Below are 17,832 nucleotides of genomic sequence, written 5' to 3' on the forward strand. Positions count from 1 at the left end.
AATCTGTTATTTATGTCGGAAGGCAGTAAACAGTGGAAAGGAGAATATCTGTACGGGAACATCTTTGAGAAGTTGCTTGAAAAATAAGCATGTAATGAATATGTGAGAAGCATTTACGCAGTTGGCAGCGTATACATTCTCAGAACAGTAGGGGATAAAAGTGGGTTAGATAAAGAAAATGAAGGATTAGATCCAGATAAACAATGAGATGTTTGTAACATTTAACGAAAACATTGGGAATATAGCATACACCTTAAATGAAACCCAGCCTGAAAAAATTTTTTTAAAATTAGATTTGGACTAAAATTTAAGACTCTAAAATTTCACTTTTAGCTCATATTGTAATATATAATTTACAATTTATGGCTGTGTTTTGTTTCTATGCTTTAAAACAATGAAACACACCCTCTCTATGAAGTTCAGTTTAAATTAAGGTTTCTCGGCACTATCGACATTTTGGTAGGTAGGACATTGAGCAGCCTCCCTTGCCTCTGTCTACCAGATGCCATTTGTGACAACCAGCAATGCCTATGCATGTTGCCAAGTGTGCCCCGAGTGGCAAAATCTCCCCTAGCTGAGAATCATTGATCTATATCTCCTAAAAAATCAAGCAAATGTATGTTATAAAATGGCCTCTCGAATGGCACATGCATGTAATTTTTTAAATCCCTCATCTAAGTCTAAAATGAATTTGCAAGGACTGTGTGAATGATAAAACAAATGAAAATATGGTTGAGAAGATTTTCTGTAGCAAATAAAAAAACCTCAGATGGAGCCCTCACCTCGAAATGTACTAGTAGTCACTCAAAACCAATCTTGTTCTCCACTTCTTTTCCCTATTGGTTTGTAGAGACTGAGTTCTCTGATTTCCAGGCATAGCCAAGTGTCTTCAAATGAGCACTTGACTCAAGACTTTCTTCCTGATCGCTATTGGTATTAGAGGTTGCTCTGATCAGTGTATTCCCCGTTTAGTGATTAATATGCTCAGTTCAGTGTAATAATCAAAATGTGTCATGTCCCTCCATCCCATATATATATCCCATGTTCAAAGGCTGTTAAATCGCGTTGTTTACCCATATCTTCAGAAAAAAAAATCACTTCTGCTGTCGTGGTAAACAACCTGCTTCCCTATTTATAATGGTCTGGCCCTCTAGCAACTTCAGCGCGAAATTATAGCTTAATTTGCCTACCAACGTCAGGTGGTCATAATAATCTGGCCACGCAGTGTAGTTCCCGTGGTAGGTTCAGAAAGTTGAGAGTTTTAAGGGCTCTTTGAATAGCTTGTTGTGAGGTACTATAAACTCAACCTTGGCAATGAGACAAATGACAATTAAAACCACCTGCGATACATTTTTAAAAGTTACTAATATTTTGTTAAAAATATAAAGTTCATATAAAATGTTGCTATTTTTTACAAGTTACTACAACTTAGTGGATTAAAACAACGCATTTGTTACCTTATAGTTTTGGGGGTCAGATGTCCAAAATGGGTCTTAAACCAAGCGCTGTGTTCCTCCTGGAGGCTCAGGGGAGAATGTGCTCCTTGTCTTCTCCAGCTTCTGGAGGTCGTCTACATGCCCTGCCTCCTCACTCCCACATCTGCTCCCACGGTCACATCTCCTGTCCTGATTCTGATCCTCCGGCCTCCCTCCCATAAGGATCCTCATAATTACATGGGGTCCGCCCAGAAAATCAAATCAGGATAATCTCATGTAAGATACTGAAGTAAATCACATCTGCAAAATCCCTTTGCCATGTATTCAGAAGTTTCCAGGATTAGGGCGTGAACATCTCTGGTGGGGAAAAGTCTGGCAATCCCTGGTTTAGGAATATAGCTGACTTGGTTCATGAGAAGTTACAGAAAGCAAAATCCTGAAACCATTATCCCGTAGAATAATACTATTACATCATGATTGTACTTCTGAATCTAAAACAGGACAGAACGTATTCTTTAGATTTTATTACAGACTTTCAAAATTTTGAGATGTATGTAATAATGGAAGTTACAGTGGCAGAAAAATGCTGTTCAAGTATTTCCCAGAATTACGTGAGACTGGGGGTAGTTGTGATGGCGTGGGGTGTGTCAGAGAGGAAATGGGTGTTCCATGAAATGTTGTTAATCTTCAATATGATTAGTAAGAACAAAAATGAAATGCTCTTCCAATTTATGATGGGGTAGAGTACCAAGGCACAGAGAGAGACCGCAGGAATGAAACATCTGGGAATTTCCAAAAACAACTTTTGGTCAATGTTTTATTTTGTGTTGGTGGTGGTTTTCTCTACCAAACTTTTCATATAGACTGCCAATTCGTATTCAAATTGTCTGGTTTGAATTTTATTTCTATTTCTATGTCCCTGTATGTTTGACTAGGAAACTCATAGTTATCATTAGGATTAATTAGGAGGAAGAGAAGCAAATGTAAATGTGATAAACTAACTTTGAATAACCAAGAGTTAGTTTAAAACATTATTTTGATGGATGAGTGGAGAATAGTCTGTTCAATTCAAATAGTCATGGAACTTTATTTTAATAACCACAAAGTCTGCATTGCAATGTATAAATCCCAAGTTTCATATGGGCTACCTTAAATGGTATTTGAAACAGCATGGCCTTGTTACTTAAACTGAGTCAACACAGCTGTTTTCTTGTTGCTTCCTTTGCGTTTTTAGGAAAAGATACTTTTCTGAGTCAGAAGTATTAGCCCTTGAAGGTTGTCTGGCCAGACTGTAGGTATTTACTGTGGAAATTTCATCGTTCTATCTAATTCAGTGGTTCTCAACCTTCCTAATGCTGCGACCCTTTAATACAGTTCCTCATGTTGTGGTGACCCTCAATTTCATTGTTACAAATTGAACATAATTAAAGCATAGTGATTAATCACAAAAACAATATGTAATTATATATGTGTTTTCCAATGGTCTTAGGTGACCCCTGTGAAAGGGTAGTTCGACCCCCAAAGGGGTTGCGACCCACAGGTTGAGAACCGTTGATCTAATTGAACTTCCCAGACAATTGCAAAAGTTTATAACTTGTTTAGTAATAGGAGTTCCTTAGTACTACATACTGAGTTGGTTTCCGTTAAATAAGTCAGCCCAGATTTGCTGCAGGACCTTTCACTTCAATCTCAACAAGTCATCACCTATTTATAAGGCATGCCAAGTATGTACCAAGTATGTAGCACTGTGTTACATGCTGCAAGAATAAAAAGAAGAGTGATGTGGTTGGCAAATGAATCATGGATTCTCAGCTGGAGGCTGTTCCCATATTCAGAATGCACTCTTCATCCCTAGCTGGTTTGGCTCAGTGGATAGAGCGTTGGCCTGCAGACTGAATGATCTGGGTTTCAATTCCGGAAAAGGGCACATGTCTGGGTTGCAGATTCAGTCAGTAGTAGGGTGCATACAGGAGGCAGCCGATCAATGAATCTCATCATTGATGTTTCTATCTCTCTCTGCCTCTCCCTTCCTCTCTGACAGTGGTTCTCAACCTGTGGGTCGTGACCCCTTTGGTGGTTGAAAGACCCTTTCACAGGGGTCGCCTAAGACCATCCTGCATATCAGATATTTACATTACGATTCATAACAGCAACATTACAGTTATGAAGTAGCAATGAAAATAATTTTATGGTTGGGTCACAACATGAGGAACTGTATTTAAAGGGCCAGAAGGTTGAGAACCACTGCTCTATGAAATCAATAAAAAAGAAAAAAGTACTCTTCAATATCTGGGGGGTTGGGGGGCAATGTACCCAGGAAATAGCATGGATGTACATGTCAGAAAGACCAATGTTCCTATTCCCACTTTGCCATTTTTAAAGTGTAGGTATGTAATATCTACAATATAGTGTGGCTATGAGAATTATAGAAACTACTAGAGGTCCAGTGCACAAAATTCGTGCATGGGGGGTGGGTCCCTCAGTCCGATCTGCACCCTCTCCAATCTGGGAGCCCTCAGGGGAGCCCTCTCCAATCCAGGAGCCCTGACTGCTTAGGCCCACTCTCTGTGGTTCTCTGCCTCTGTGGGGCCTGGCTGCTCTGCGCCAGCTGCCCGGAAGCCCTCCGCGGCCAGGATGGGATGCATTCCACCAGGCCGCTCACGCTGCCTGCTCTCAGCGGCCACCACCCCAGGACTGGGGGACTCTGGTGGGGCTGAGGGGACTGGTCGCCACCATCGTGTGGCTATGGGTGCCACCATCTTTGTGATGGAGTGATGGTTAATTTGCATATTACCCTTTTATTAGATAGGATTAAAAATGGACTCTCAAGGCAGAACTGTGGAGACAGTAAAAATATCAGTGGTGCCTGGAGGTTGGCTGGGGAGAAATGACTAGGTGTAGCAGAGAGGAGTTTTAGGGCAGTGAACACACTGTTTCTGATACCACAATGATTGACATATGTCATTATACATTTGTCCAAACCCATAGAATATAACAATAACAAGAGAGCACTGTAATGTAAACTGTGGACTTTGGGTTAATATTATGTTCGTGTATGTTCATTGGTTGTTACAAATGTACACTCTGGTGGGCGATGTCGGTAGTGGGGGAGGCTATGTCTGTGTGGAGGTACAGTTATATATAAAAACTCTCTGTACCTTTCCTCCAGTTTTGCTGTAGGTCTCAAACTTCTCAAAACAAACCCGTCAGATACTATTATTATCCTCAGTGTACTGATAAGGAAACAGAGGCACAGAAACATTAAGTAACCTGCCCCAATTCACATAGCTAGCAAATGACTGAGATAGAATTGTCACTTAGATAGTGTTGTCAGATTAAGTGCAGGACACCCAGTGAAATTTGAATTTCAGATAAACAACAAATAATTGTTAAGTATGTCTCTGTATTTTTATTGATATAACTGGCAATCCTCACCCAGGAATTGTTTGCTGCTAACCTTAGTTGTATTCTAATTAAAAAAAAATCTTTTCGAGAAGGAGGAAGAAAAAGCATCCATCATGACTTACCCTTGGTTCTGAAGTCTCAATAAGTATTCCTGGATGCAAAATTTGGGGTGCTTTGTACAGTATATAACATGCACTTTTTACCTCCCCACTCAAACAAGGCTATTATTGTATATCATCGTCCAAGTGGGCTTGTGCAAGTAATTCTCTTCCCCTCAATTTATTCATAAGAGATCAAATATACAATTACATTTGCAATTGCAATTCTCTAAGGCTTACCACTGAGGCCCTCGTATCTAGACTTTAATGACAATTTGACTTTAGGTAACACTTAATAATCACTCGTTACTCTTTTTTAAAGCCCAAATTAATTAAAATGTATGTTTCTACAATGAGTATTGTTTCTAGATTGTTTTTTTCAAATTCCCAATATAAATAGCTTTTTATGTAGATAATTAAAACCATCTGCTTCCTGGTAGCTCAGTTATGTTTATAGGAGCCCCTTTTTATTTGAGGAATTAAATTGCCATAAGTTTTTACTTTAGTGGATAAAATATCACAAAAATGCTCATGGCAGTATTATTCCTCAAAAAGAAGTGGAGACTATTAAATATTATTGGAAAAAAATGATTTCTGTTAACTAAAAAAGCCTAGAGTTCTACATTTTTCTAGGTATGTTTAAGCCCAAATGCATAAATAAAGGTTCTGATAAAATTTGGCATTCAAATAAAACCCCTTAAATCACTTTATAACTATTACTCTAATAACATTTCTCTGAGTTAGTGAAGGTAAGATACTTTTAGTAACCCAGAAAAATTCGGTGTTTTCACAAAATATTAAAAAAACCACCAAATGAGTTGAATAAATTGGAACAAGTCACACAAAAGCGAGGTAGGATTAAAGTTATAATAAATGTTCTCAGTCTCTGACTCTGATCAAAACCCTCTCATCCCTCTCCCTCTTGTCTCTTGGAAAGGATATCTAAATGAATGCTCAACAATATTTTTTAGGATATTTAAATTCTTTTAAAGTTCAATTTTTATTTTCAAATTTAAATCCTGCCTAAAACACCCCAGTCATAGAATTTACCATCATGGCAATGTCTATAAATGCTGATTATATTTATTGGAAAAAAATCAACTTGTCAAAATAAATGCTGGTAATTAAATCGTTCCACTCACATGATACAACAACTTTCAGTTCTTTTCTTCATTCCAGAAAGTTCTATATCATAAAGTATACACTATTTGACCCTATTGTTACTTGAGCATTTAAGGAAATTTCTTTTGAATAAAGAAATATTTCTTTCATAGCAAAGCATATAAGAAGCCTTCTTAACATTTATTAAAAAACAAAACAAAACAACACAACAAAAATAAAACCAGTGTAAAATCATGGCCCAGTGATTACTAACAAAATAAGAAATTTTGAGTGCAGTTTCCAAACTTTCTTATCTTTATAGTCTGAATGTGGCATAGAAAATGTTCTTATTTGATTTAAACCTTAAGGAATATATTGTACCTATGAAACTAAATTCTTGTTCTCTTGTTTAAGGTTGTGTTGGGAGGGATTTGATAAACAGAACTTACCTATTATCTTATTTTAGGGCCTTATCTTGAGTATTTCTTTTCTCAACTCATTCTGCCAACAGTTGCTAGAACTTGCTGCTAGGTCTGTACAAGTCTCCTGTTTCCTGCTCCTGGTCCTCAAACAGGCCTGTCTAAACCCCAAACTTTCTGCCTTTTTACATTTTAGCCTCTACTCATTCCCCTTGGTTTTACTGGAAACTCAATCACTTGCAAGGCAACAGTTGCATTTTAATAGGGGACTTTCAGTACCTTCATCTTATATGAAAATGGGCAAGGATATTAACATGGTTGAATGCCTCTGCTGTGAGTGGCATTGTGCTTTAAAATTCACCTGATTTTAAATCTTATCATGACCTGATATGGTAGGAATTATAGTCATCCCTCAGTGTCTGCAGGGGATTGGTTCCAGGACTCTATGCAGATACTAAACTCTGTGGATGTTCAAGACCCTGGTATAAAATAGCATAGTATTTGCATATAACCTACGCACACTCTTCCGTACCATCTCTAGATTACTTCTAATACCTAATGCAATGTAAATGCTATGTAAATAGTGGTATTATTTAGAAAAAAAATGATAGGGGAGAAGTCTGTACATATTTAGTACAGGCACAAGCCTTGTAGGCCTACAAAGTATACATCAGTAACGAAATAACATTTTTTTCTGAATATTTTTCATCCATAGTTGGTTGACTCCGTGGATGCAGAAACTATAACTATGGAGGGCCAACTGTATTAATCTTATTGTACAAATGAGAAAAAAATTTAAATACATATTAGTAATAAAATTTAAATAAATTATCAATGGATCGACAAATAATTTGGCAGAATCAGAATTCAGATATAAGTCTAACAGAGAAGTCCATAATTTCTTGGGTATTGGTATATGACCAAAGGATCAGTTTATCTTAGGGCATCTCATGCTATATAAACGGTAGTCTATACCAGTGGTCGGCAAACTCATTAGTCAGCAGAGCCAAATATCAACAGTACAACGATTGAAATTTCTTTTGAGAGCCAAATTTTTTAAACTTAAACTATATAGGTAGGTACATTGTTATTAACTCAATTAGGGAACTCCTAAGGCTTAGGAAGAGCCACACTCAAGGGGCCAAAGAGCCGCATGTGGCTTGCGAGCCGCAGTTTGCTGGCCATGGGTCTACTGTGAAGGAGTCTTCTCTTCTCCATAAAATAATGACATTGTCATATCTAGATAGCTGTTCAGGAAATTTTTAAGAAGATCCAATCTGTAGTTTGGGTTGATTTGAAGTCTGTCTTTTTTTCCCTTTTTTTAGTATCAAGGAGGGATATTTTGTGAATAATAAATAAATAAATAAAATTTATTTATTTTTTCCTTTTTTTTCAACAAAAGTAATTGAAGTTCACAAGAACAAAGATGATGACAGCAGCCTGGGCTTTAACTTTTGAACACTTTCCAGTTTTATGTCTTATTAAGCAGTATTATAAGTAATATGCACATATTTCAATAAAATACATGAAAAACTTTGCACATTGTTAAGACATTTTTTCACAGTGTGTTTCGTCAGTTCTGCAAGTCTGTGAGAATCTGGCAAACTGTCAGTAAGTGGGGGTAACATGAGAGGACACTAAAAATGAAGAATATCTGATTGGGTAATGGTAGTGGTAGGAAAGTTTAGGGAGCATGTTAAAATAAAATATAGAGGACACCAGCATGCATTTCATTTAAAACGTATGTCTTAGTATCCTTTAGACTGCTTTTTTTTTGCATTTTAAAGAAACAGGAATGTATGTGTTACATTTATATGAAACAAATATATGAATATGCATTATAATAGATGTCTTATTGCAGAATATTGAGGTTAAAAATAATCTTTAAATCCAACATTGAGGTATGGTATAAATATAATTCCTATTATAAGATGTGTCAAATGATTTCTATTATAAGATGTAAAATTAGGTACAACTTGTTTTTTGACATGTATTGTAAGCATCTCACTATCACATACACAGTGAAGTATATTGTTTATGATAAAAATAGCCATATAAGTTTCACTGAAATGAATTGTCTTCAGTATTAAGCAGTTTGGAAAGCTTTGTAAAAGAATATATATATATTAGAGGCCCGATGCATGAAATTCATGCCCTCGGGGGGTGGGAGGGGTCCAGGAGCCCTTGGGGGCAGTCTGACATCCTTAGTGCTGCCATGGAGGCAGGACAGGCTACAGGCACCACCACTGTGCTCGCCAGCCGTGAGCCTGGCTCAGGGCTTCTAAAAGCTTTATAAAAGAATATATATATATTAAAGGACCGATGCATGAAATTCATGCACTCGGGGGGTGGGAGGGGTCCAGGAGCCCTTGGGGGCAGTCTGACATCCTTAGTGCTGCCATGGAGGCAGGACAGGCTACAGGCACCACCACTGTGCTCGCCAGCCGTGAGCCTGGCTCAGGGCTTCTGGCTGAGCAGTGGTCCCCCTGTGGGAGTGCACTGACTACCAGGGGGGCAGCTCTTTGAGCGTCTGTCCCCTGGTGGTCAATGTGCATCATAGCGACCGGTCATTCCTCCGATTTGCATATTAGCCTTTTATTATATACTAGAGGCCTGATGCATGAAATTTGTGCAAGAGTAGGCCTTCCTTCCCCCGGCTGCCGGCATCGACTTCCCTCTGGCACCCGGGGCCTGGGCTTCCCTCCGGCCGCCGGCAGGCACCTGGTACCTGGGCTTCCCTCGCAGCCCTGGCTTCATCTGGAAGGTTGCCCAGAAGGACATCTGGTCTAATTAGCATATTATGCTTTTATTATTATAGAGGATATATAGCACAGCATTATGGGAGAAATAGTCCTGGGGGTGATGGTAGAGAGACACTGTGTATAGTTATGCAACACTTCTTCCTATGTCATGCAATTTCATATTTGAGTCATGCCTTTTTAAGAAAAGTGTCTTAAGCAACCTAAGTATCACTTTTCTAACCTATAAAATGGGGTGACCACCAGCACTCGATTCATAGTAGCATAGAAACAATAGGTAAATTAATTTATAAAAAGCACTGTTTCAGAACCTGGCCCATAGAAAACACCAGTGAATGTTAGCCACTTGTATTACTTGCCCTATCCTCATTAAAGTAGAAAATGGCAGGATACAAATTTTTATTTAGTTAGAATATTGTCATTGTAGGTTATACTGTGTCATTTTTTATACCTGTAAATCAATACTGCCTTTCTTCAAAGAAAAAAAAATTTGCTTACATTAAAAGGATAGATCAAAGTGTGAGTATTTATTCAGAAATAATAATGATGCTGAAGTCACACCATGATTATTGAATGTCCATGTTGCCAGCTGTGTGTTTGCAAGCTAATGATTATCTTTCCTACAAAGTCTGTAAATTAGGCAATAGCTTTAATTGCTAGATAACCAGAGAAGCTAAAGGTGAATAATGCCTATTTATTTTTCTATCTTTAATTATTTCTGAAGAAATTTCATGAATACACTTTGACCTCAAGGAACACAAATGTTCAAATTTATGTAAGGATAAATTGTCCATATTTAGATTTTTGAACAGTAACATCTTTTCACATTTTTTTATACAATCGGATCCCTCCCTAGATGCAACCTTTCCTACAAATTTGTAAACTTAGTCCTCTCACCTCACATGTTGTTAAGCTATTTGAGTGGTAGAGATGTCACTCAATCCCACCAGAATTCCTAACTCCACGGGGTTGGTGAGACGAGAGAGAATAGGGGGCACTTGTGCAGGTGGACTGAGCAAATTAAATCTGCTGGTTCCTATAGGATATACACTAGCTGTCACACCCAACTGTGAGCCTGGTGCATCCAGTGGGAAGGGCTGTGCCATAAGAGGAGCTGGCTCATCTCTATGTTTTTCTTTTTAACAATTATAGTCTCCTTTTATCCACAGGGGACATGTTCCAAGACTCCCAGTAGATACCTGACACCATGGATAGTACCGAACCATATGCTTTTCTTTACACATACATTCATTTATAATTTATGCACAGTAAGAGGTTAACAACAATAACTATAAAATAGAACAAGTGTAACAATATATTGAAATACAAGCTATGTGAATGTGGTCTCACTCTCTTATTCTCAAAATATCTTATTGTACTGTACTCACCTTTTCACTTAAAGGAAGCGCTTTATGGCTTCTCTTTGGCATATCCAAATTGCCAGCCTCACTACTCTTGGACTTGGGGGCCACTGTTAAGTCAAAGAAGGGTTACTTGAACACAAGCGTTGTGATACCAAAACTGTCAATCTGATAACCTAGCGGGCTACTAAGTGACTAATGGGGGGTGGGGGGAGCCGATCTAGTGTGGATACAGTGGACAAAGGGATGATTCACATCTTGGCTGAGATAGAACCACGCAAGATTTCACCATGCTACTCAGAACAGCATGCAATTGAAAACTTATGAATTGTTTACTTCTGGAATTTTCATTTAATATTTTTGGAGCGCAGTTGATTGTAGGCCACTGAAACTGTGGAAAACAAAACCATGGATAAGGGGGGACTACTGTATTTCCAAAGCCATTATATAATGTAAATTTCTGACTGTCCCCTTCATGGAACCAACTCTTATTAAGTCACCAAAAGCCTTCACAGAGCTAAACCCAAATGATATTTTTTCAGTATTATCTTACTTGGCTTTTGATCACCTCCTTCTTCTTGAAATATTCTTTTTTATTTTATTATAAAACTACACGTTCCAAATTTTTTTCCTGCTCTTCTGACCACTCCTTCTTGGGGTCCTTTGTGTGATAGTATCTTTCTGGTCATTACATATTAGCATTTAGTTAAAACTCCATAAAAGAAAAAGCCAAGCCCACGGGGAAAATGGAAAGAAACGTATGGAAATCTCATACATGTGGGACGATTACGGGCTCAGATCCCTTAGGGGCAATGTTTACCAGTGCAGAGGTCAGCACTGAGCTCTTGACATGGCACCATTACCTGGGTGATTCGCCAGTTACATGGTGGCAGGTTGATTACATTGGACCACTTCTATCATGAAAGGGCCAGTGCTCTGCTTGGGCTGGAATAAATATTTACTCAGGGTTCTGATTTTCTTTCCTTGCCTACAGTGCTTCTGCCGACCTACTATCCATGAACTCCCAGAATACCTTATTTAAAAAAAATATCTTTTTTATTGTTGATAGTATTACAGATATCTCCCTCCCCCTCATAAGCCCCACTCCACCAAGCCCCTTCCCCACTCCCTCCACGTGTCCAGATCTATTTTGTTTGTCAGTTTCTTTTGTTCATTATATTCCACATTTAAGTGAGATCATGTGACAATTTAAAGATTTTTTAATTTATTTTTTATTAGAGAAAGAGAGGAAGGGAGAAGGTGAGAGAGAGAGAGAGAGACATCGATGTGAAAGAGTGGTATCAATTGGCAGCCTCCTGCATGCCCCCTACTGGGGATGGAGCCTGCAACCTGGGCATGTGCCCTGACCAGGAATTGAACTAGCAAGAGAACTTTCTGTGCGCTGGAGGTCGCCCAACCAGCTAAGCCACACTGGCCAGGGCATGGTGCATGTTCCTTTATGTTCCTTGTGCTTGGAGTTCATCTGTGGTTTAGTTTTCATAAAATTTGGAAAACATTCAGCCATTATTTTTTTAAAAAAACTTTTAAATTATTCCCTTTGGGCATTCCAATTACATGTTTATTAGGCTGCTTAAAGTTCTGCAGCTGACTGATGATTTATTCATTTAAAAATATAGATTTCTCTTTGAGTTTAATTTTAGTTTCTATTCCTATGCCTTCAAGTTCACTATTTTTTCCCCCTGCAATGCATAAACAGTAGTTCATCTCAGCCCGTGTATTTTTCATCTCATACCTTGTGGTTTTCATTCTCATAAGTCTGATTTAGGACATCTTTTTTTAAATGTCTTCTATGTCTCCACTTAACATAGTCAGTCTTCTAGCTTTCTAAACATGTGGAATACAGTTGTCATAATTACTTTTAATGACTTTGCTTACAGTTTTATTATCTGTGCCATTTCTGCGTTTGTTTCAATTCATTGATCTTATCCTTATTGTGCATTCATATTTTTTTCCTTCTTTACAGTTCGGGTCATTTTTATTTGTTAGACATTAAAACTGTATCTTCTTGATTTCTGTATTTTTTGTATTTCTACAGTATTTTTGTGCTTTGTTCTGGGATGCAGTTAAATGACTAGAAAACCATTTGATCCTCTTCAGTCTTGCTCTTGAGCTTTCTTAGGTGGGTGTAAAGCTGCATATAATGTAGAGCTAATTTGGACTCATTGCTGAAGCAAAATCTCTCTGAGGCCTCTGTCTGAGGCCTCTGGATGATAAGTTTTTCCACTCTGGCTGGTGGGAAGAGGGACTAGTTCCAGTTCTCAGGTACCTCCCAGGATTGTGTCCTTTCATTTTCCCCCCCAATCTTGGGTAGTTACCTCACATGCACGTTCTGATCAGTACTCAGCTGAAGTCAGGAGGAGACTCCTCTGTTGATACCCTAAGTCAGGGGTGGGCAACCTTTTTGTGAGTGCGTGCCAAAACCAGCAAAATCTCTGACTCAAAATTCTTCTGCATGCCAACCCTAATTTTTTGAGAACATGTTACGCCTACTTGATATCTCTTAAGGTGTACGTATGTGAAGAACCTTGAAGAAATAATAAAATTAATTTAAGCGACAAAAACAGTATATGATGATGAAAAATACATTTATTTTTTTATGTATACATGTTATGTAAAATTATTTATTTATCTAAGATGCACCTACATTGAATTTATCTGAAAAATAAAAGAGTCGATATTAAGAAAAAAATTGTAAATGGAAGATTATAAGAGAGGGTTTCGCATGCCAGCAAAAGTTACTGGCGTGCCATGTTTGGCACGCGTGCCAGGGGTTGCCCCACCCCTGCCTAAGTCCTCTTAGTGTGTGGTTTTCCCCTCCACAGCCCTCTGCCCAGGGAACTCTAGCTGTCTTGGCCTTTCTTGACTCTCAGCAAGGTCTCTTGCACTCAGGCAAACTATAACTTTTCCTTGCATTCCCCTTCTCTGTGTTGTGGTCTGGAGACTCTTAAGAAATACACTGAAAATTTAACTGTTGGGTTCACCTCATTTGTTCCTCATCTTACAGGTTTCTCTGTCCTTTGTTTATAACATCCAATGTTATAAAAAACATTACTTCATGGATTTTTGTATGTGTTTTCTTAAGTTGTTTTTAGAGGAAGGGTAAATTTGGTTCCTACTCTTCCTTGGACAGAAGTGAAAAACTCCCTCGATTATGTTTTTAAAGAGGAAAAACAAATCCCTACTCCTTTTAACCCATTTTCCCGTCTCTCTTCAATCACATTAAATGCACTCTGAGCTATAGGGAAGGGAAGTGCTGTGATCATTTTGTGATGGATGTAAATGTGCTGCTTTTAGCAATATTTTTTCCCCCCATTTTTTTGGCCCTATATAATGCTGACATAAAAGATAAAGTTGGGATTGATGATTTGGTTTGAGGGACTAGCTGTTATCCAGACACCTAAGTACCTAAGTTTTGAACTTTTAGAATAAGAATTAGGCAGTCTCTCTCTCCCCCTCTATTATATTTGTATGAATGGAGTTTTCCCCTTCTAAGGTTTCAATGATGAGCATTTCTTTATTTTAAATCTATTTTAGTCTAGATTAGTCACTTCACAAGTCTGGTGTCAATTTTAGTATTTTCTTTCAAAACTGCTTTGAAAACACCACAGGACATATTTTCTATTTAATTTTTGTGGGTATTAAAAACCTATTCTGAATAAACACTTTGAAATATTTTTATTTTTATTGATTTCAGAGAGGAAGGGAGAGGGAGTGAGAGCTAGAAACATCAATGCTGAGAGATAGTCATTGATCGGCTGCCTCCTACATTCTCCACACTGGGAATTGAGCTCGCATCCAGGGCATGTGCCCTGATCGGGAATTGAACCGTGACCTCCTGGTTCATAGGTCGAAGCTCAACCACTGAGCTATGCTGGCCAGGCTGAAATATTTTATTTTTAAAAATCAAAGCATGTTCTCATTTGTTGGATAGCAAATCACTATGGTTTGGATTCTAAATAATTGAGTAATTTAGAAAAATGCTATTGTTACTACTACTACTACTACTATACTGATAGCATCTTAATATTAGCACTCTATAGGTTTTTAAAAAAATATATTTTATTGATTTTTTACAGAGAGGAAGAGAGAGAGATAGAGAGTTAGAAACATCGATGAGAGAGAAACATTGTTCTCCTTTGTTGGATAGCAAATCACTATGGTTTGGATTCTTATTAATAATTGAGTAATTGAGAAAAATGCTATTATTATTACTACTACTACTATACTGATAGCATCTTAATATTTATTAGCACTCTATAGGTTTTTTATTTTATTTTTAAATTGCAGTTGGTGGACAATATTATATTAGTTTTGGGTGTACAACTCCATGATTAGACATTTATATGACTCACAAAGTGATTACCCTGATAAATCTAGTACCCATCTGACACCATATATAGTTATTACAATATTATTGACTATATTTCCTATGCTGTACTTTATATCCCTGTGACTATTCTGTAACTACCAATTTGTACTTCTTAATCCCGTCCCCTTTTTCACCTATATCCCCAACCCCCTTCCCATCTGGCAACTGTCAAAATGTTCTCTGTATCTATGAGTCTGTTTCTGTTTCTGAAGCAATATGAAAACCTACATTTCTATGAACTACCACCCCACCCCACAATCATTTGCAGTGTCTCTTCTCACCTAACTTTACTGTTTGGTTTTTGCAATTTGCCTTTATGAAGTTTTTCCAAACATTCAACTTAGTTTTCATGAAATAACTCTCTTTCTCTTCATACTCATACCTAAAAGTATTTTTTTTATTATTAACTTGGATAATTAAAATGAATACAATGGGAATAACAGGTTATGAGACAAATGTAGCTGGGTCTTTTTAAAAAATATATTTTTATTGATTTCAGAGAGGAAGGGAGAGGGAGAGAGAGAGGTAGAAACGTCAATAATGAGAGAGAATCATTGATCAGCTGCCTCTTGCAGGCCCCCTACAAGGGATCAAGCCCGCAACCCGGGCATGCGCCCTTGACCAGATCAAACCCGGGACCTTTCAGTGTGCAGGCCAGCACTCTATCCACTGAGCCAAACTGGCTAGGGCATGTAGCTGGGTCTTGATGAGCAAGCCACAAGACCACTAATCTGAGCATTCAGTGTGCTGTGGCTGCCAAGCAGTAAGGTTTGCAGAGCGAATGGAGCATGTCCACTCATTCAGCCAGATTGCAGAGTGGAGGTTAACAAAGTTTGTAGTGTATGACCTGCTCAAATCCATGCAACACTGAACTGAACAAAGTAGAAAGGTCCCTATAATAGATTGGATGGGGACAGAGTAAGGGTTGCATATTATTTGGTCTGAAGATTTACACATGGGGACTTTTTGATGGTTTGCTTCAAAATAGCTAATGGAAGATACCTGTATTCAAACATCCCCTGAGTCAAAATCTACATCAAATTGTCCTTATTTAGAAAATAGCCCCAAAGCAAAGTCTAGTGGGGGCTCCCAGTGAACATGGAAAATGAATTTGCTTGGGCAAGACTGAGGTTCTTAAGAGGAGATGTGTGGGTAAAGGGAAACTTTGTGTTGGTTTTTTCCTTCTGGGTGAAAAAGAACTTATCAAGCATGGAAGGCAGGACTGTCTTTGATAACATAGATGTTCTCTTTGTTGCCCTAGAGACCTGGGAGGCTCTTAGGAAGAGTTCAGCTTGTGGAATTAGGCTTATGCCTCAGAGATGCAGCCCTGAACCTCCAATCTTGAGTTTTTTCCTCTTTGCCTTCCTGCCATTTAACCTTGGCAATAATTTTTTTCTAAGCATTTGATTGGCTGCATTAGCTCAGTCAAGCTGATGAATAGCAATTTTTAGCATCAGTTAGCAAAACAACCTTCTTTCTCAAACTCTCTGCCCAATATCAGCAGCTCCGGAGAACCATATGGGATCAAAGTTCTGAGGCTGGAGTGGAGACACCTGCCTCCGTGCTGGCCTCCTGGAGCTCAGCAACTCTGTGGGTTTCCCTAAGTGCATTGGAGGGAATTTATAGAACTGAGGGCTGGTCATAATCATCTCTCTCAAAATCTGGCCTAAGAGTAGGAGTTAGAAGTTAAACATTATGATTACCTATGGTTCCAGGGTAGAAATCCACACAGTGAAACAATTTCTGCCCTCCAACCCAACCCCCATTTTTAGAACTTAGAAGAGTGGTACATTCTAAACTCTTAGTAAAAGACTGGGAAAACATGGTTCCTCATAAACCTTCCTTGCTTCCTGTCCTTATAGTCATATAATCACATTGAGAATTATTCATGGTCTCCTAGATTCATCACCTCCCACTTATGAAACTTCAAATGAATACAGACTACTTATAAAACAAATGTGCTTTTATAGTGTTTTGTGTCAGATCACAGAGGCTTTATGCCAACACATAAGAAACAGGATTCACTCACACTCAATATTGTGATCAATAGATAGAGTCTTAAAGAAACACATGGACACGTGTGCTCACAGTTTAATAAACCAAGAAGAAAATATGTCACCAATCACTGACTTGTATATGTGGACATCCTGTTACTTAGCAAGCAGTAGGTCATTAAAGTAAGGACTTTGGTGCACTACAACTTTTCTAGTTTGCAATTAATTCCAATTTGAACCAACACTTATATTGCTCATTATTTGCATCTTAATTAATACTAAGCAAATAAAAACTTCTAACCTCTAAGCAGAAAGATTATCTCAAAGTGGATGCGCTTCCCTGATCTTTAAAATAACCAGGGCTTTTCTCAGCTCTCGCCAAGCCCAAGCTTCAGGATTAGCCAAATCCTGATAATTGTCTTTCTGTACTTGTCAGGAAGTCACAGGGAAGGTGGCACATATAGACATGTGGTCATCCCAAGAAAGACAGCTGGGCCTAAGGCTTGTCAACTGTATAAGGTCCAACAGAAGAAACAACATAACTGTTTAAGGCTAATGTCCAATGTCTATTATCTGGTTCTTTAGGTGATCATTTCTTTCTTCTGAATTTTTGAGATGAAACTATCAAGAAGAATGGATATGTTAATGAAAAGTTTGGGAAGGCTAAATATTTTAAAGAAAGCAAATTTTAAAGCTTATTGTGGTTAGAATAGAAATATAGTGGGTATTATCCTATATAATAAAAGCCTAATACGCTAAGTGTCTGGTCGACCAGTCGGCCGTTCAACCAATCAAAGCGTAATATGCTGATGACATGCTAAGGCTGCTCAACTGCTTGCTATGATGTGCACTGACCACCAGGGGGCAGA

The sequence above is a fragment of the Myotis brandtii genome, unplaced genomic scaffold (assembly GCF_000412655.1).
Source record: "Myotis brandtii unplaced genomic scaffold, ASM41265v1 scaffold358, whole genome shotgun sequence".
Classification (NCBI taxonomy): Eukaryota; Metazoa; Chordata; class Mammalia; order Chiroptera; family Vespertilionidae; genus Myotis; species Myotis brandtii.